Genomic DNA, 21,245 nt, shown 5'->3' with positions numbered 1-21,245 from the left:
CTGCGCGCCCGCCCGTCCGTCCGTCCGTCCGGCGGGGCGGCCTCGCGGGGCTCTAGCAGCGCCCACCCGGTGGTGGGTGCGCGGCTCGGAGAGACCCCGCGCGTGTCCGCTCCGTGCGGCGGGGCCGTCGAGGCCGCCGTGGTTGTTGGTGCTGGGAGCTGGCATCTGCGGCGCCGGAGGGTCGGGGTATTTGACGTTCCGTCGATGGGTTCCATGTGTAGTTGTCCCACGCCTGTAAAACCTTCCCCTTCCAGTTTCACACCTCTTAAACTGAAGTATGTGATGGCTTCTAACAAGATAGACAAATTATTTTTAATGTGCACACCCAGTGAGCTGTGATTTATTTGACAGCGCACATGTGTCAAAACCACATGAGGAGCAATTGTATTCCAAGACAAATCCAACTTTGCAATGCAAATATTTATTCATTTAACTTGGATGTCGTCGGTGTTGGGCTGCAGATACCATACCATGTGGACGAATGTTTTCAAAAAATGTAGTGTTGTTTCCTGGTAGCGATTGCTCAGCGAGTTGGTTATGCTGAGCCCTGTGTAGCACAAGAAGAAGAAGAAATTTTTTTGTTTTAAGAAATTCTCCATCCTGTTCATGGTGATGAGGCTTCCTGCTTAACTGTTTAGTAGTGCCTTCTGGAGAACTGGGATCAGAAGGCAGCCATTTCCATTCCCATTTCAATTTCCATTTCAGATGTACTTACTATAAATAGTCGGTAATAATTAGATGCATCAATAAAACAGTCCCATTGTTGCACTGGGATGTGGAAGTCCTTGTAAGATGGTTACTTTACGCAGTGATCTGAGATCCAAAGCCAAACTAGGCACCATGACAGCACAAGATTACAAAATGTAGTTTTTAAGGGCAAAGGCTGCCTCTTACCTGAGCTCCCATATCCCCCTGTTTGCTTGGAGTATAAAAGTTGTCAACATCTGCCAACTGGGATGGAGTGTCAACATGTGGGTGGTGACTTCAGGCATGCTGGCTAATGTTGAAAGAGGTGATGAAGAATTTTATCAGTTTTAAAAAATGGATTATTATGAAGTCTTGTAATCAGAAGTTACTCTTAGCAAGAGTTCATCTTGATGCTTGAATTTTAAGATAGTAAAAAATTCACGATGTCAAAGAACTTTGTGGGAGTTGCAGCATCAGTGGCAAAAACCCGCCAGTGGACAGTGAGATAATAGGTGGTCACACTAATTAAGGATAAGTTTGCTGCTTATCCACTTATGATTTTATAGGGTACGTCAAAAAGTATAAGATACATAAGATTTCCTGTGCAGAGTTTCCTGACATAGTCCGAGACTCACAGCACAGTCTCTGATGTGTAAATCTAGGCAGGTTTTCTCTGAATCTATTTGAAGGTGATGGACACTTGGGGCATTTTTTTCAGATCTGTATGTTGTCAAAACACATAGCACAGCACATCTTCAGACTGCAGATTGAAAAATACTGGGTCCTTTCTTAATTTGGTGTGTGTCTAGCATTTTTAAATAGTCAAACCTTTTTTTGGGAGGGATGTCATTGTCCCAGCTGTCACAGTGGTGAGGCTGTGATGCAGGAGCAGGGTGTGCTGGCCTCCTGCAGAGGGTCAGTGTTGTCACTATGAATTGGTAGCATTTTATGTCAGTTGTCATTTAACGTGATACTTGGTAGTTTCAGAGTTGCTATTTTCAAGATGGTATAGAAATATGAACTTACTTATTCAGCAAAGACATGTACAAATCATATTAATCTATATTTTAAAAGAAGCTGCACATTTGTAATTTTGATCTTATTCCCCTTCATATTTTAGGGATGTGTCCTAATGGTCATTGAGTCTGGTGTCATTATAAAATAGCATTATTACTGAAGGATTTAGTTGTTTGCTTCCTATTTAGCGTTTATTTGAAAAGGTTCAGTTTTTTGGAAGCCAAGGATTTTTTTGTCTTTGCAGCTTCATCCTGGCTGCAGCAAAGAAAGTGTGCTTGAGGAGGTGAAAAAATCCACATTTTATTGGGTGAAAAAGAAGTAACTGCTTATAATATTATAACTTTAAAAGGTCCCATTATTCAAATTATTGTATTCTCAATAAGAAATCTGTAGTTCCATTTCTATTCAACTTAGGAAATGAAATACATCACAATGATGATTTTAGTCGGCTGTAAAAGACAGCTGAACAGATGACTGCCTAATGAAAATGAACATTGAAAGTTTTGGTTGTGGTACTTAAAAATTCCAATCCTGTTAGCTGGGAGTAAAATAAATGTTCATTGCAAAATCTGTTTTCTTTACCTTCATTCCAACACCTTCAGTGTAATTGCTCTTTTTAGAAAATATTGCTCTAGAGCCACTGTGGAAGCAACAGGGTTATGCACTAGGAGATACATGTGGGAATTATTTTCTCCCCCGCTACCTTAATGTGTAAAGGAGTAAAGAGAAGTAAAAATGCCATGGAGGTTTGCTCTTCAGAACCCCTTCAGTATTATAACTTCTGGGCAGGACCTCCTGCACCTGTTCAGGCTGGATCTGTGTGGTGGCACCTAGAGGGACATGCTGAAGGTGGGGTTTGCAGCCTGCGCTGGATGAATCCTGCCAGGACAACTGGTGCCTTGGGGCTGCAGGGGTAGGGGCACCTGGCCCAGCTCTAGTCAGGCTTTAAAGCATGCATGCCCTACTTATCTGGGATTTCTGTATATGAGGCCACAATGTCCATACTAACTTTGTTATGAGGCCATGAGAATAAAATGGATTGCTTATTTTACCTTTTTTGCATTGTAATTCTTTGACTTTTGCATTTTATACCACAAGCCTGTCTATTGGCCTAGGGAGAGAAAGGTTGCTGCTAAGTTCATGCCACCATTCATAAATAATTTTTAATGGAATGCCTGAATGCACAGGGGATTTCCAGTTTCAGCAGCAGGTCACACCTAAGTGTGTTAGCCCTGTATGCTTAGGTCCACAGATTTTTGAATGTGAAGCCTCATCTGACAGATGTGTCTCTCACTACTCCGTGACCTGGCACTTCTTTATTGACAGGTTGTTTTCTTCACAATAATATTTTACAACTGTAAAGATTATTTTTGTTAGAGCTTTACTTTGCTGACAGCTATTCATTCACCTTTCTGCTTATGTATATAAGCTGCTTAAATAAAAAAACCCATTCCTGGGTCTGTGGAAATCAGCAACAACATTTCCAGTGGTTTCAGTAGGACAAAGACAAGGGGGATTTTTAATAAGGGGAAAATAACCATTCATCCTCCATTCCCAGCTGTCCTTTTATGCCATTTTCCTTAAAGAAAATTCACTTTCACTTGCAAAATTAAGTCTATTATGCTTTCATTAAGTGCTTCATATGCTCAAGTGACTCTCTAAGTAAACTAAATATCATGGACAAGATGGTAGAAATATCTAGAAATACCTTGATGCCTTGATTCTGCCAATAATTGGTCACACATTTATGCTAACATATTTGAGTAGTCCTGTACAGGTTAAGGATGCAAGCGTTTACATTGACTGGCTGAAATACGTTTGCTGGGTCCAGAATTACTCAAGATTAATAGATCTGTGTGAAGTCTCAAGTTGTGTTAATTCTTCTGCTTATTTTTCTGTCTTAAAGATGGTAATGGAAAGCCACAACATGTGTATAAAAAATATGGCAAATCATGGGAATGTATCCGAGTAATGAATTTGTTATGATGAACCAAATCTAGAACTTAAGCTTCAATGGCCTGATTATTTTGCTGTCATAGTCTGTGTGTAACTAACTAATTAAACATTACCATCTCCAACTAATATGCTTTTTTTGGGGGGGAAGCTGATTTTAAAGCAATGGTAGCATAACATCTGCAGCCTTCCCAGTTGCACGCCTGGCCCCTGGGTGGCAGGGGGCAGCATCCTTAGTTTGCAATTTGCTTCTCAGTGAAACCGGGTTGCTGCGGGTGGATGCCTCAGCCATTCGTCACCTCCTCCTCCTGACTCTACCTGCGATCCCTGGGTCGCCCAGAAAGGCTTTCTGTTGATCACTAAAGGAGGAGATTTCCATGGCGTGGGAGGGAAGGTTGCACTTGTTCCTCACCAGGTTTTGGGGGAGAAGCCAGGAGTTGTCCAGGTGTCTCCTGCGCTGCTGGTTGGCCAAGCTGTGACGAGCTGCAAGGATGTTGGAGAAGCCAATCTTCACTATCAGAACAACATTAGTTTAACTGAATTATTTTATAGCATGGCCATCAGAAGTAGTGAATGTTCACAGCACAGGCTTCAGCTGACAGGTGCCTTGGGAGGTCAGCTTTGGTAAGTTCACTGGCTTGATACTTCAGAGTTTAAGTTCATTGGGAAGGCAGTGTCAGATTCTCTCTTTCATTGTAGCAAGGTGGGGGTTGGCTTTTCTCTCAGGCAGCCAGTGACAGGACAAGAGAAAATGGCCTCAAGCTTTCTCAGTGGAGGTTCAGGTTGGACATCAATTGTGAGCACAGTGTCTGTTACCCTTAAGCACCTTGATACCTATCCCAGGGATTTTGCTGTATGGATAGAAGACATGTTGGAACATACTCCCTTGCAGAGCTCTGATTAACTGTCCTGGAAGCAAAATGAGGGTCTGGCATGTTTAAATGGCTAACTTGCATTTTTTCTGTTGAGGGGGATTTTTAATGAGATGTGTGAGAAGTGTACTTTGGAAGATTTTTTTTTTTAAGTAAAAATCTGTGTGTGCTCGTATTTACCAGTGAACTAACTGTTCTGCTTTATTTTCATCCATAAGACATTCCAAACCACTGGACACACAGATTAGTCTCAGCATAAGTCTGTCCCATTCAATGCTGTAAGAGTTCTATAATAGCAAAATTTGGTGGGCAGGAATGTTGTGGGTCTCTCATGACAGGAATGCCATTAAAAGTAACTAAATATATTCAGTATTTCTGATTTTGGCAAATGTACTCTTCCCATTCTCAACTAAATTACGTCTGAAGACACTGGATGAAAATATGGGGGTTGATGGCTAGGACAGACAGAATTCTTCAAGTGTGCATTGCTTAAGTAATGGGAAAGGAACTTGTGAAAATAATAGAAATGAGACTGAAAAGTAATTTTGAGTAACCTCTAAAATATTAACAATCCAGACTGCTGTCTTGACTTCATGGTGGAGTTGAAGCACATTTAGTTTTGCAGACTATTGTACGGCAAGAACTGCAGCTGTGACAGCTTGCAGGTGAAGAACATTGCAGAAGTTTCTTCTGCAGTGTTCTGGCTGTATAAGTGCACAGGTATTAAGCCTGTTTGGGGGATTTTTTTTCCTTCCAGATGTAAATGTCATAATTGAAACCAGCAGGGAGTTGTGAGCACGTAGAGCTGAACAGTCATGATGGCATAGTAGTAACTTCAGCGTAGCAGTGTCAAAGTTGGAGAGTTGAAATCTTCATGTAAAAAAGATACTGAAAATCAAAATTATAATGGCAATCCTGTCTTAGTCTCTTTAAACATGATAAAACACCACTCATGTTTGATTCTTTGGCTATGTGGCACAGTATTTGAGAGCATAAGGATTACTGGAATTGAGCTAACATTTTAAAATGTACCTTTTGTACCTCCTGGGTTACACTGGTTGCTAACTGAACCAGGTGTCTGGATTGTGGGAGAAGAGGCCAAATATTCCATTCAATTTATGGAAAATGGAAAGGGAGCAATAAGGAGGTTCAGGGCAAGGTTCAGACTTCATTGGAATTTGACATTGCAACTCACTGGCCAATTTTGGAAGGTACTGAACTTTCATACTTCAACAGAGTACTAAGATGTGTGCTTTCCTTTTGGCTGGTGACTACTATCAAACCAGAGTACCAGGAAGGAAGCAAAGCCTTTAGTTACCATTCAATCTTAGGAATTTACTTTCTTCACCTCTCTTTAAAACTGTTGTATTAATTATTTTCTAAAATTTTTTAAGCTGTGCTAGTTCAAAATAATTTCTATTATTTTTTCTCTATTCTTATCCTGTAACGATAATACATGTCAATGGAGATGTATGTGGAGGCTTTCTGGTTGAGTTTTAGTTTTTCCTAGATGTATACAGACTGGCTATTTCAAGTTACACGTTTTTTCCACTCCAGTTGTCAGCTAAGAATTATTAAATCCCTGGGAGAGTTGAGAGTGTTTTTGAAGGATTTGATGAGCTTCCAGTCCCTGATGCTTGCCACATTGTTGTACTGGAACCAGATGCTGGGTACCACATGTTTGTGTTTTTGGACCTAAGTAGGTTAGGTACTGTGTCTCTGGCTCATAAAACCAAGCATCAGTTTCACACCCTAAAGCTGTCATCCCTGGGTCATCATCCTCACAGTCCTGGCTATGGGAACAGCTTGCATCAGCATCCCCAGTTGTGAAACCAGAATTGTCTTTTCTGGATCTTCCTACTTCATCTCTTCTGTATCCTCTCAAAGAAAAGACTTTCTGACTTAAGTATTTACCCATGAGGACTCTATGAGTGTGTAAGGTCAAAAAGAGATTTTTGAGCACTGCACTTAGTGAGGATGCACATGAATGCTCATTCCAATGCAGAAACTCTCCTGGTGGCTGCTGGGAACTTGCTTTTCTCTTTCTCACCTGCTAAGTTCTGAGCTCCTGTTCCATGCACTTGGACGTTTTTAAGTTGGGCTTGTCTTTTATCCATTTCTAGGACTCCTTTTTATGTGTATCTTCAGTTATCCTCCCTGCCAAACATTAAAAAGGACAATACTGTGTCTTGTTGCTTTCCTCACCTGAAATTCATACTGAAAAATAAAAAAAAGCTGCTTTACTGTAGCTGTTGCCTCCTATTTGGGTTGGCCAAGTCTAATGTTAATGAGTACTTTTGTTCTCATAAATGGACAAATTGGTTTTCAGCAAAGTACAAAGTATGTTACAGACCTTGCTAACAAATGAAAGATTTAGTTTTAGGTTTTTTAGTGCAATTAAGATTACTTTTGCATTGCCTTGGAGTTAGCCTGGACTTGATTTTCAGTGATGGAACTGTACCTCTGCTGAGCGTCTAAAACTGATTTTGCAAGAGGAAGACTAATACAAATTTTCCATTTCTATTTTCAGGTTTTATTTACTTTATCCCTTTGTTTTCTACCACTGTTGTAATATGGCAAGATGATTTCTGAGCACTAACTTTTTCGTTTTTTCTCTGAAGGGTAATTTCAGTTGAGTAGCACCCTACTGAGAGTAATGTGGTGAGAAACCAGTTGGCTGTGCTCTGTTCAGTTTTCATTTGCCTCTCTCTGTAAAAGTTTAAAAATATTCCTCCTACAGGAAATGTTTTCAGTTCTGTTATGTCTTTTGCTTCCCATAGGAGGTATTTCTTTTAATTTATTGAATAAACCCATAAAAATTTTGGCACAATAGTGTCTTTGGGCAAGCTGTTTAAGAGATCTCACCATCTTCTGTTTTTAGAAGATGTGCAATTGTTTCATTATACAGTGCTGTGAGGCTCTGGGGCCAGCTGACAATTACGTGGAATGGGAGAATTTGAAGCTAAAGAATGTGGATTGGCACATCTGCTATCACTTCTCAAATGTTGTTATTTTGATTGTTTGAATCTCATATTTATCTTTCTTAAATCATGAAGAAATGCCTTTTCTGTTTTCCCTGTCTTCAATCTTTAAAGGATTCTGGGTGATATTTTGCTCTCAATCTCATCACCACAATTCCTTTTGAAAGTGTATGTGTTTATAGGAAGGCTAAAGGACCTTGTAAGGTCCTGGTTGGAAATCAGCTCTGTTTAACTGTTAAATTAATTTGATGACAGTGCAGACTAGTATTTGAAAGGGGTGGTGGGGAAAGAGAGACTGGGATGGATTACATTTTCATGTTCCAGAAAAAGACCCTATCTACTCTGTCATAAATTAGAACAACATGGTTGAGTTTTCTTGTGGCTATTTCATAACACTCCTACTGACAAAATATGGCGTGCCTCTTGCTCATTGCTTCACTACTGTTTCTCAGGCATGTGTTTGTGTCTGCATCCAGTGACAGCTCTTGTTCCAGCACACCACAGGGACACATCTTGTCGGTCTTTAGAAGGGGGCGGCGGACTCAGAAATGCTACACGGAGTGGGCTGTGCCAGAGAGTGGGTATCAAACCATAGCAAGCCAGGAGAATTAGGCAGCCAAATTACTTAAATAGACACAATTGGAAGTTTTATTTCAGAGATAAAGTGCCTCAATTCTGTAGTCACTAAAGGAATGCAATGCAATTGGCAGCCAATACATATGGAGGGTTTTAAAGCAACTTTTTAATAGAATAGTTAGTAAGATTTACATTGGCAAATTTGCATATTTTTGAAGTCTCTGGCTCGCTGTCCAAAATGCTTCTTGATGATTTTCTCTGCTTGAGGTATGAGCACATACGATTTCCTCGCTCTGTAAAGGCTCAGATGGAACCTTTCTGTTTCGTAAACCTCTCCTGAACAGAGGCAGAGTGAATGTAACAGATTAAAATACTTTTCTTTCTTGGAGTAAATTACATAACAGAGCCTCCCACCTGTTTTTTAGCCCAAAAGCAGGTAAATTACACCACCTCACATGGACCAGAGGAAAACGAGTTAATCTAACTCCTTTAGTGAGCTGTGGAAGGTGCATAAGGTGAAGTGCAGGATACCTGCATACTGGGCTGCATGAGCAGAGAGGTAACAGGCAGGTCAAGGGAAGTGACTTCAGCCTTGTGAGGCCCCATCTGGACTCCTTTGCAGAAGGGAGATGTTGACAAACTGGAGCAAATGGAGTGGAGGGCCATTAGGACAATTAAGGGATGAGAGTGCTTAATGCGTAAGAAAAGGATGAGATTTGTTTCAGCCTGGAGAAAAATTAAGGGGGGATGAAAATCCACTTTTACTACCTACATGGGGACTAAGGAAAAGATGCAGCTGGGTATTGTCAGAGTTGTACAATGACAGTCACAAGTTGAAGCAAGAGGAATTTTGAGTAGATCTAAGTAAAAAGGCATTCACAGCAGGAGTGGTTAACTATTGAAATGGATTCCCCAGAGAGGCTGTGGAATCTCTGTTCTTGGAAATTTTCAGCCCTTGACAGGTCAAGGCCCAAAGGATTCAATCAAATTTTTAGGATGAGACCCAGCTTTGAGTAGAAGATTGGACCAGATGACCTGCAGAGGTCCCTTCTGACCTAATATTTTCTGTGATTCTGTGACTCAGAGTATCGTTTCTTTCCATGGTAGAATGAAAACTGCTGTTCTCCCTTGTGCTACAACATACCTTTGATGGGACAAAAGTTGCTGAGCTACAGAAATTATGATGCTCTCCAGCACCAACATTTGAAGCAGGCTTGTAAGAAGAGTAATTTCTCTCATTCAATCATTCTCCAAAGCTGCTGGTATGTTTCTACTCTGTGAGGCATATCCTACTCTTATGCTACTCCTGGTGTCTCACAAATGCAAAGAAAGCCAGGGTGGCTCTTTAAAGATGTCAGTAAAATTCAAAACAAAACCACAACCAAACCCTTCTGAAATTCAAGTGCTTTCAGAGGCAGCTGGACAGTGCTCTAGCAGAACTTCAGCAGGGATTTGGCAGGGAAGTTTTAGTAACTTCTTGCCAGGTCAGCCTGTCAGCTCATTTAACCAATCCAGCCTGCTTCTTCCGGCACCAGGGAGCCCAGGGCTAAAAGGGCTTATGCCTTCAGGACAGCGTGCTGTTAGGACAGACTTGTTCTGTTGTTGAGCTGTGCCCTTTTTTGTGGCTTAAGTTTAAAAATATTGAAGATTTGGCAAAACACAGTTAACTTTTCCTACCATTTCATGGTAATTCAGTGTGCTCATGACAGGCCATATGATGCGCTGCCTAAAACACTTCAGTTCAATGACTGTAATAAAATGATGGTTCAGAAGCGTAGCAGTCAATTTAGCTTTTCTAACTTTCATTTTTGTAATCTTGCATTATAAAAGTAAAAATGATCTGTGAGAGAAATGGAAGAAGGAAAAAATTGAAGAGGTATGCAAGAAGGAAAGGAAATCTCCTGCTGAGCTTTGAGCTGGGAATTGCATCAGATACAGAGAAAAATAGGTGTGGTAATAGGACTGTTCAGGATTTGCCTATATTGTCTTACACAGCAAGAGTTTAACCTGATACTGACCTTACAATTTATGAGCTTAAGGGTACAGTTACGTAACTGGGATCAGTCAAAGCTAAACTAAACTGGAATAGGCAGATGGGGCCACACAGCCTGGAAAAAGCTGGTACCAAATTGGCTTGCTGAAATAAATGCTTCCATTCTGCTATTTAAAAGGAGTACAGGTCATAATTTGCTGCTGTTTACAATGCAGCAGTGGGTTTTTTGAGCTTCTGGATCATGTTGATCAATATCAGATCTGTGTGTCTTTTCCGTGCTCTTGAGAAATGATTTTGGCAAGTCTACATTTAGCTGGCAGAGGTTTTGTCAAGCAGGTGCAGCCTCCAGCATCAAGTATGAAAATGGGCTGACAGAAGGATCTTGCCCACAGTAAAACAAAGCTTCGATGGCTTGGACTCATAACCTTTACAGTCTCAGTAAGTACGTTTTTCCTTCATGGATCAGAACATAAGAAGAGGAAAAGGTGATTCACAGCTGTGTGGTTCAAATAGAAGAGGTAAGGAAGGGCAGAAGGCAACACAGTGTGGTAAATGAGTAGCTAAGTGAACACCAGGCTGGAAAGCATGATTGCTACTGAAGTTCCACCACTGCTGGGCAGAGAAGAGCTTTGAGTTCTGCTTGGGTGTCCCTGCCCTGTCTTGCTCATGGTGCAATGTCCTGGTTTACTGCTGGGAGCGCTAAGGCCAAGATGCCATCCTGGCGTGGCTCAGCACGTTGCGGCTCTGCCTGCCACATCTCCAGGCCCTCAGTGTGGTTCAGTAAGATGAAAGGCTGGTGTTGGACCCAGCCGTGTGTGGTCTGTACTGGCTGCCACAGTGCTTTGTGCTCCCTGAGTAGTTCTCATCATCATCTCTGTGATGGGATTTTCTAAAGCTTCTGACTCACTTTTGAAGATGAACCTTGAGTTCCTAGATTATTTAGATAGTTTTTGAAATCTTATTCTAGATCTTTCGTATTGTTACTTTTTGCTAGTGTAATTAGCGCCTTCTTTCTTCTTCCTTCTCAGAGAAGGAGGACTGTAATGCTGAGGTCTTCCACATGAATGACTACTATTTTTTAGCTGTAAAGACGTCTTAGGCCTTGTTCATGTTTTCTTGTGCAGTTTTTCATTTTAGTAGCACTTTCAGCTGTTGCTGTTTCAAATGTGCATGCTTTGTTTGTGCTTGTTTTGTGATGATAGCTATGTGCTTTAGCACAACTTGCTATATAATATTTGCCTTCTACTATCGTTTGTTGTTTTCAGCTTGTACAGCTTACCTGTGTTTAGAAACACATCTGGAGGCTGTATCAGTGCGTTATCAAAGTCCAAATGTGTGCACTTTAGTTCTTTAAACCGGTAGCATCCAGCTGATCAGATGGTAAATGGAAGTTCTGATTGCCCTAGAATGTGGGATCTGGCATAACTGCCAGAATTAAAAAGAGAATATCTGCTGCTCTTTGGTAACTTATGTTCTGTGATAGCTGGCCTGGAGGGGACTCTCAGGGAGGGAGCTAGGCTGCACTGCTATATTTATCAGAGCTTCCTCTCTGGAAGTCTTTTTAAAGCAAAGCTCTCAGGTGTTTGAAGGCCTGGTTGTTTGGGAATCTGTCTGACAAACTGGCTGGAAACTAGACATAAATTTGCTTATCCTTCCATTATCCTGAAAGGCTGTCAAAAGCTACAGCTCTGCGGAGACAGTGAGTGGCCACTGTAAGAGGAGTGGGTGGAGATAACAGGGCATGATCCTTATTGCCTGTGGTCCACAAACACAAACATTTCTGCCAAAGCTGCTGAATCCCAAAGGTGGGGTATGGAACAGAGAGAACCCTCATCACTTGGCAGGTTGAAGAGCTGTTGAGCCGTGGGAATAGAAACACTGGGAGCAGCAATGAGCTCATCTTTATGGCCATACTGCATTCGTGGTGGCCATGGTCTCAGGTGGTAGGACGCCTTTCTTAAGTGGTTTGAGCTCTTGGAGACCCTTCTTCTGGACCAAGTCCAGCTACTTGGACTTAGCATGCAGCATGAGATTTAACCATAGAACTTTTCTGAGCTGAAGATAGCAGGCTTTAGATGTAACTTGAATTATGGTTGAAAAGACTGAGATTACTGCAGTGAATTATTTATTTCTGGCTCCTTTACAGTTTTTTGAAATATACTCCCTTAGTTGAGATAAAGGCATTTAATAACCATATTGCTCTGCTAGAGGGTGACTGGCCCCTTAATTAAAATAGGACAAAAGCATTTGTAGGAAAGCAGGAGCTCTTCTTGTGCTGGATCTGACTCAGACAGATGGAGGTGGAGTGGAAGCCAATGGGAAAGGAAAAATATGGTTGGCAACATCTGGGCCAAATCAAAGCAAAGCTGGATGGGAGCAATTTGTTAGGATGTTCCCAAGGAGAATGTGAAGACTTTTGTAGAAAATACATAGCAGGGGGAGCTACAGAGGGGCTTGCTTGCTGACCCCACTTGAAAGAAAATCCAAGGCTAGAGAAGGCTGAAAACAGAAAAGCAAAGGGGAGTTTGCTTGGCATGTTCCTTGGAGCCAGTGATAAAGGGCTGGAGGAACAAGTGAAGGGATTTGCTTCCAAGTTTGAGTGCTGGGGGTGTTGGTGCAGCAGAAGCAGCTGCTGAACTGTCGAAGACACAGAAAAAGCAGCATGTGGGGAGTATAATGGGACCTCCCATCAGGTCCAAAGGGTTTTTTTTTTTTCCCCACTATTTTGGTTATTTTATAACCCAGCCTTTTCAGGCAGGGAGACTAAGAAGCCCTGCTGGGAGGGGCATGGAAGATTTGGGAAAGACTGGGATGACCGAACAGAGATCTGTAGATCAGTGAGCATGGTGCGAGATGGAACTGGGTTAGCTGTTGTGTTAATGCACTCAAAGTGCCATATATACATTTTGGGATAAGCAATTGAATTGCTGGGGGTTGTCTTAGACGTGGAAATTATTTTGTGCAGTGGTGAAGTGCTCTAATTTATTTGTCAACCCTTAATGAAGCCTGGAATTGAACCTTGGAGGAGAGAATTTGGGAATTGCATCTCCATTATCACATCTTCTGTGAGGTGTAGTTGCCCAGGAAAGCTGGGTTACAAATGTTTAATGGGAGAACGGGGAAGAGTTTAGGAGCACAATAAGGGAAAAGGAAACTAGAGGTACTTTGGGATGGTTGAAATTATAAACTGCAGGAGAATTATTTAACTTTTGTGACAAAATATTTTGCCTGCAAAATACATTTATATTTAATACATATATTGTTTCTTTCGCTCTAAACTTGAAAATTGTGTTTGCTGTGTTACATTTTTGCATGGGAAATACTCTTTGTGTCTGGATCCTTTGCTGCCGTGAGTGATTGCCACATGGAAAAATGTTAGTTTAACCATTTCACAGTCATTTAAGTACATCTGGAGTCCAGGTTATTAAAAAGCTGTTACTTATACAACATTGCAGCGTACAATGTCAGGGAAAAGAAAAATAATATAAAATGTACTATTTCTTGGTAATGTAAGTCAAGGTTTTATTCTCCATCTCTTTCGTTTTGTCAGGAAACATCTCCCAGCTCTGAGATACTGTTTCCTGCAGACGAGACACTGCAAAGCTGGGTGGGGGAAGGTTGTAGCGGGTAGAGCCGGGGCTCCTCAGACATGTGTCTGACTGTTCACTGTGGTGAGTCAGTGGGATATTGGTTTGCATTCCAGTACAGCAGTTCCACAGTTCCGTATGCCACCACACCAGGGACCACCGTGCTTGGTTCAGATGACATTGGGTGTCCCTACCAAACTCCTTCAGACGCCTCCTGTGGAGGAACTTCCAGGAGTGGTTGTGAGATCAAATAGCTGGAGGTCATTCGCTTCCAGAGAGAACTGGAGGGCTTTTGGGCTTTTGCCTTTACTTCAGAGTGAGGAATTCGTGAATTATGCTCAACTGGCGCAACATCAGTGTGTAGAAAAGGATCTAACATACTGAATTTGAAAGAAATGAAGAAATATTTTTTCCATGCTTTGTATTAGGATAACTCTGGAAATACTCTGTTTCTGATTTTGCTTTTGTTCTTCCTAGCTTTTTAGGAAATATTTGAATTAAAAGGGTTGAGACAGTGCTCAAGACCATTGAGGGAAAAACTAATTTGCTCAGCTTGGAAAAGGATCAGCTGCAGATTTTGCTTCAGGGACTAAGAAAGTTTTTGCATTTTTCTTCTTCCTCCTCTGGTACTGTGGATTAGGGCTACATCCACTCTGTAAGAATATACACTTTATTTACAGTATGCACAGCTCAGATGTTTCTTAAGAGTATCTTTTGACTACCTCCCAAAGAGTGGGACAGAAGCAGTGGGCAGGTGATTGCTTGGTCCTTAGGAGTTGCATGGGGGTGGCTCATTGAAGCACTAGGAAGAGAGAAGGCTTGAGAAAGCAGTGTTGCAGATGAGCCTGTGGATTTGATGGCTAATCCACGCAGGAGTGTGGGAAGTGTCTGCTGTGGGGGCTAGGTGTCTGTGCCACATGGCCCTACCGAGTAGGGTAGTGGGGTTTGGCAATTGCTGCTGGGTGTTCCCCTGATGGGGGATGCAGCATTAATTATTTCTGGAAAGCACACAGGCTAGAGAAATGATATTTAGCTGTTAGGTAACTGGTTTAAATTGGGCTTATGCCCAAATTAGGGACAAGACAGTAAAAGTGAGTGATAAGAGTATTTGTGATTTCTCCCCTGACTGTGGGGGATTGAGGGACAGAAATATGCATCCAGCAGTGTGCAAATCCATATAGAATCCAGAGAATTTGTGTGGGCATTCCTGCATCACAGGTCACCTTGCATTGCAGAAGTGATTTTTACATTACCATAGTATCTTGGCACCCTATTTGTGGCTTAGGACATCACTGTACAAGGTGTATAAACATCAAGAGTCTTTTATTTCCAGAAATTTTGCAGAAGAGACAATAGATAGATACAGTTGCACCAAGAATTGTACAGAGACTGCTTTGTGATATTTAGTGGCCTGAGAAAGCAAATGTTCGGCCTTGCTACGTTTTAGAGATTCTTAAACCATGGGGACAATGTTATAATAATAATAATAATAATAAATAATAATAATAATATTTAGTGGTAATTTCTTCAAAAATGAGGGGAGGAGATAAATTCCTAGTGCGCAAAACTGGGTGACAGAGACCTGACATGATGGAATGAACATAGGCAGTAGATGAGGATGATGGAGAGGATGGGACTAGTTAAGAAGGAAAATGTTTAATGTTTGATGTGATAAAAGGCTGAGATACAATGGAATGCTACACAGAAAAAGGTGGCATCATCAAAACCAAAATGCCTTTGCAGAGAATTGTGGATGAATATAAACAGATGGAAAGGTGAGGAAAGAGAATACCAGAGCCACTGAGAAGAAAGCAGTCTGCTTAGGATTTCTACCTGGGTTTTGTAGTGAAAAGGCTGTGCATTGATAATTTGTGTATAAATATAATTTCCTTTAGCTCCTAGACAGGGGTCAGTGATAAGAAGAATACTGCATATACTGACCTTTGTTGCCTTCCTGCCTCCCTTTCCATAGGCATCAGAATTTCTCGGTGTCCTGGAGACTGTGTGTAGATGCACAGTGTGGCATGGTGTAAACTCTGGTCTAAACTGAGAAGCTGATGCAGTTTATGTCTGTGCCACAAGATCTGTTAAGATCCCGCAGTAGTGCAGCCACAGCCCACAGTGACTAAGCTAAGAAATATGATAAAGCCTAATAGTCTGGTAAATCACAATAACAATAAATTAAAAGTAAATGCATTTAAGGATCAGTCTACTTTTATTTCTATAGAACTAAGTCTGTTTTGATTAGCGCGTATTATACCTTACTTGGGGGGTGTTGGATCGTGCTTGTACTGTGAGAGGAGTTTGACACCTTTATGTGTGAGATTACCCAGAGATGAAGCATAAAACCAAGTTCAGCTCCTGCCCATGTAGGGATACCTCACCAGCCCACTTGTTTCCTGTCCCAGCCTAGCTGCCTCTCTGACTGCTCCTTGCCTGGGGCAGTTTTACTCCTCTTCCCAAGAGGTGTTTTACAATCTTTTTTGATCCCCCTGAGCAGTGTTGTTGTCACGCCATTGCTCTGATGAGTGTGTGGGATGGTGCTCCTTGAGAACCAGTTACCCAAGTGCTGTGGTAGCTGTTGGCTACCGCCACAAGGTACCACCCCCTGTGGTGGGCAACTGAATCCTGCTGTCCGGCTGACACCTGATACAGCCTGATTCTGCCCTTTTGTCTGGCAAAGGCAGAGGAATCATCATCAGAAAAAGAAGAGGTTATATATGTGATTTTAAGTACACAGATTTAAACCTTAGGCAGAAACACTTGTATTTAAAAAAAATTAAAAGCAGCGAAAGAATGGCTTCATGAACAACACTACTACACAAAGCAATTCCTTTTGTTTGAAAGTTATCCAGTTTATTCCAGGGACCTTTTGCAATGTTTTCTTTGCACATTCAATGTCTTACTGGAGAGCTGGCATCTTGCTGTGAATTATTAACACTTACCTAATGGGTGTTTACATATGTTTCCCTTGAATCTTAGCTCTGTAATTCAGTATGAAAACATTTAGTTTGCAAGCCTGTGCTTTAATGAAGGTGCAGATGATGTAGAAGAAAGTGGCTGTTGGTTGTTTACGTGTAACAGTTGTGCTGAACCTCCTCCAGTGCTGCTATTCATGAACTTCAGGGTTTCTTACCTGTTTGTTATGACCACTTAACTACTTCTGAACTGTTATTCTATCAGCAGCAGTGATAGTAAGCCTCCTCTCTAGATACCTTCTTCAATGTTTCTGTACGAGAGGGTAAACCAGCCTTCAACCATACACAGTAGTCTGGAGTGCTTCATTCCCTGGAGCCCCATTCCTGCCCATACCCAGTGCTAGACCACAGCAGCCTGTGGGGCACAGAGCCAAGCACAGCGTTTGTCTTTTTCAGCACCTCAGCCCCCTGACAAGGAGATGTGCATGCCAAAGCTTCTCAGTGTCTTCATTTGGATGGGTATCTTTGTGTTCTCCATTTAGTATCTTCTTTGGGGACAGACTGTCAAGCTTCCCCCTTGTAATAACATCTCTGGAGGAAGCTGGTGGGTATTATAGCCAAGGTTGCATGGTTCCTGGTCCCAGTCCTGCTGCCCTTCAGAACTGTCATGCTCCCCTAACCAGGGACCACTTCTGTGAGAACTTTCTTTGATAAGAAGGAAACTTCAGTAAAAATTGGTTTTGCAGTGGCCACTTTGTAATACTGGAGAAAAAAAAAGGAGAAAAAGCTGCAACAAAACCACCACAATATGAAGACCCTTCTCCATTTAAGAGGCCAAATATCTTACTTGGAAATACAAGTTCAGGAATGTGACTTGAATTATTGGTGACCTTGTCACTTGAGAAGAAGAATTGTTACCTTTTGTCCTTGAAGATAGGGATTTCAGTGCCTTGATTAGATCTTTGTGTGAGAGGTTGAGAGTGGAACAGGCAACTCCTGTTTCCGATATTTCAGCCTCGTTAGGGCACTGAAGGCTTTCACAGAAGTCCCTGCCCTAGTAGTTAGCCATTACCAAGAGGAATATAATGATTTACCTTTTTCTGAACAGGACAGCAAAAAGGATCCAGTGGCAGATGCAGTGAAGCCTGTTCTGCCAGCTCTAAATATGTTGTGTTGGAGGCAAATACACAGAAGCCTTCCCTGTGCAGCAGTTGTGACTCGTGGGGCAGCTCTGCACACCCAGGCTTAGCCACTACAGGGTTGGTCTGCAGCACTGGTGACACAGCTGAACATTCCTGGCTGTCCTTGGGTGTGTGTCCCCCTGCCCTGCGGGATATCTTTCTCCTAAACACGTGCAATCCCAATAACAGGACAAGAAAAATTATAATCTCCAGTCAATATTTAGCATGTAAGATTTTGCATACTTTTCTTTTTGAATCTTTTTGTCTTAAATGAAAGTAACCAAGTTGAATCTTAGAATTAGCTGAAGTACGTATTTCATCTTAATTGATGAATCTCTTTAAACTATTTTAAAAAATAAAAACTTCAATTTTAAAGGAATACAGTTCGCTCTCCTTAAAGGCATGTATATCAGCTTTTGTTTGATTTCTGATCCTGGGCTCCAGTTCTGCTCATAGACATAGTGGGAGAGAGTTGCTCACCTGAAGAATTATTAATATTTATGGTACATTTATCCTGCTAGAATGTGTCTGACTTGAAATAGCTATGCTTTGATTGTTTTGCAAAAAAACCACTAGTCTGTAGGAAAAATATTTCTAGTCAGAAAATCAGAGATTTTTGTAGCAAGTTCTGCTTTTCAAAAAAAAATGGAAGATTGTTTTGGCCAGCAAACATGAAGCTTTATCAAGCAGCATCTGGTGTTAATTGCCACAGTTCATCTATTAGTGGTGGTCTTATTTAAAACATGTCGTAACACCTTGTGGAATCAGTTAACTATTACTTTGCAAATGACATGGTGTTTCAACAGATGTGTAAACACCCTGCTCTTCCTAACAGGAAAAGGTCACAAATAACTCAGCTTTAAAATTAGGGTTGATCATATAATGCTCATGAAGGAAATGTGTTCTTTTATACTGGAAAAATACAGGGTATCCTGGTTCCTATTTTGGGACTGAAGCAATGTAACTTTTTTGTCAGGGAATCATAACACATGGTATGTTTTAAACGTGTTTATTTTAATAAAATGAAAAGTAACATTCAATAAAAAAAGCTGTGGTATGATGTTGTCAGTCAGGACTCTGTTGCAGTCTTCACTTGACAGTATTTCTTTCTGTCTGTGATGGGGGTTTGTTTTTACAGTTAATTTGCCTTCCCGAAGTAGGGAGGACTGTATTTATTAGATCTTACCCTGCCTGATCTAACCCGAACACCTGCTGGGAAGCTGTAATACAATGTCAACTGCAGCGGTGAGATAAGGACCTGATTTGCTTTTATTTGACACTGTTTCATATTTACCATATTTCTTTAAAAAACATTTTGAAAATTTTGGTTTGTGTGCATATTTGTTTAAGCTGTCCCATCAATCACAGCTGTGTTTCACTTCCATAAGCAGTGCTGTGGCTGACTCCAGTATGTCCCTGCATGAGTCTCTTGATAATCTTTTATATAAGATGTGATCTGTCTCTTTCCAGACCTCATACATCCACAGGCTTATTTAATTTTGAGACTTCTTCCACTTCACTGTTCTTTTTTCTGTAGATAACTCAGTACTTCATGGCTTAGATAGATCTTCATGGAGACACTCATTGGTATTGCAAGAGGAGTTAGCAACATTCATCTAGAAAGTGTGCTGCTCCTATGACTTGCTCCAATGTATGATTGATTATTCAGTTACCTGTCATGCTGTTTGCAACTGGTCAATGAACACATGAATGCATTTATAAGATAGTATTTATGACAAAATACTTCTGATCATTTTTGTATGGGGTATTACATAGCTTTTCTTAGACGTTTTACCACACTTTGGAGGCAGACAGTTGACATGTCATTCATGTTAGAAATAGCATTCAACAAGATATGAGTTATTGTATCTCTATATATACAAGCAATATTGTGTTCTGAATTCCTTGAATTGGAAGACATCACTCATTTTTATGTTTCCATAAAAAAATAATTTCACCTATACATGCTGAGACCAGAAACAAATATGCAGCTGAAAAGATTTGAAAGAACAATATCCATATATCATTACAAATATATTTCTTGTGCATGTGTATATTCCTGTATAGTTTTGTGCATGAATAATTTGTGTGTGTTCAAATGCAGGACAGAATGTTTCCCACGTTTGTCTCTGGCAGGCTGAATTTTATGTGTGAAAACTGGACAAACATAAAGATTCATTATTGGCCTCACATCTGAGAAAGCTCTAGAGCATAATATTTTCCTCCAGAGTCCTCTTTAGGCTTGTTTAGTAAATGAGCTTCAGATCTTCCTGTTCAGTGCCATTCTAGCACAGGAGGAGGAGCTTTGGCTCGTCGAGTACTGACCAGCAAACTGAGACGTGAGCGTAGCACGTCTCCACATAAGTGCCACGTTAGGACAGGGACGTGTTGGGGAGCTGATCCCCATCTGCTGGTGTCAAAGAGCCACCTGAATAGGTTCAATCTTGCTTCCCTTGTGTGTAACTCTTTTTCCTTCATGTAGAAGTGAAGAGGCAAGGGAGTGGGGTGAGAAGGTCTAGTGTGAACCAAGGTCCTGCCCCTGGGTAGGGAGAAGAGCCAACAGGACCGAAGGGCACAGAGGAACTCCCGAGTCTGTCACTGAAATACTCCATGTAGCTAATTTAGCTGAAGATTTGGTTTGGCTGTCTCTTTACATTCTCAGGGTTTTTCTGCATATTAGGCAGAAAGCGCTGTATAACTGGTGACTTTTATTATGTGACTTTCACAAGTGCTTTTTGATTTTGCATGTGACATGTCCATTGCTTTTTCAACAACAATGCTATTATGTTTAGAGTTACAGAAAAAAATGTGTACAGCATCATGCCAGAGAAATTCTGGTGATTGTGTACTTACTTACTTAATGACTGCTTCCTACTTGAGTTTAGAGTCAAAGTTACACAAGAAATTTTATCATTGAAAGTTTCTAGGGTTGAACACTCAGTGTTCTTGTGAGGTGGCCTGTCATATGGGATTGCGCTTATCAGCTGCCAAAATGCTAAGCCTGAAAGAGAAGGATGCCTGTTTTCTTTTTTTTTCTCTAAGTCAGTCTATCCAGATCAGAATTCTGGGAATATTCAAAAAATAACAGTTACTCTGTTACAGTTCTATATATGTGTGGAAATGTGGAGTTGTTGCAGTTGATCTTTTCTGGTGTTGTTTTATTTGGCTTTGTTAATGGTGAGCTGCCAATGAAATGATTAAAATTCCACCCACTTCAGCACAATCTGTATAAACATGGGCCTTCAGAAGGCCAGGGCTCTTTTAGATTTAATCTGAAATATTTTCAGTGTTCATACAGTATCTTCATTATCTTGCTTCCACTCTGTTCTGCTTTACTGGGGTCTGCTCCTTTAAGATGATCCAGAATGCTTGATGCTTCCCTGGCTAATGGCAGGGGTAGGCGAGGTGTCCTCTCCTATTCCCTGTCCGCAGTATCCTTGAGGTCCCCGTTGGCTTTCAGAGCTCAGTTGAATTGTAGAT

The 21,245-nt window shown here is 41.2% G+C and overlaps 1 protein-coding gene across 1 annotated transcript in view; it reads left to right on the top strand.

Annotated features, from left to right (window-relative positions):
- Positions 1–21,245, top strand: part of ARHGAP6 (Rho GTPase activating protein 6) — a gene marked incomplete at both ends in the record, with an annotated part of 318,278 nt that overhangs the window by 571 nt on the left and 296,462 nt on the right. The gene's annotated exons all lie outside the window — the stretch shown is intronic.

Source organism: Coloeus monedula (assembly GCF_965178545.1).
Source record: "Coloeus monedula genome assembly, chromosome: 3".
Lineage (NCBI taxonomy): Eukaryota > Metazoa > Chordata > Aves > Passeriformes > Corvidae > Coloeus > Coloeus monedula.
This window is presented reverse-complemented; position numbering and strand designations above follow the sequence as displayed.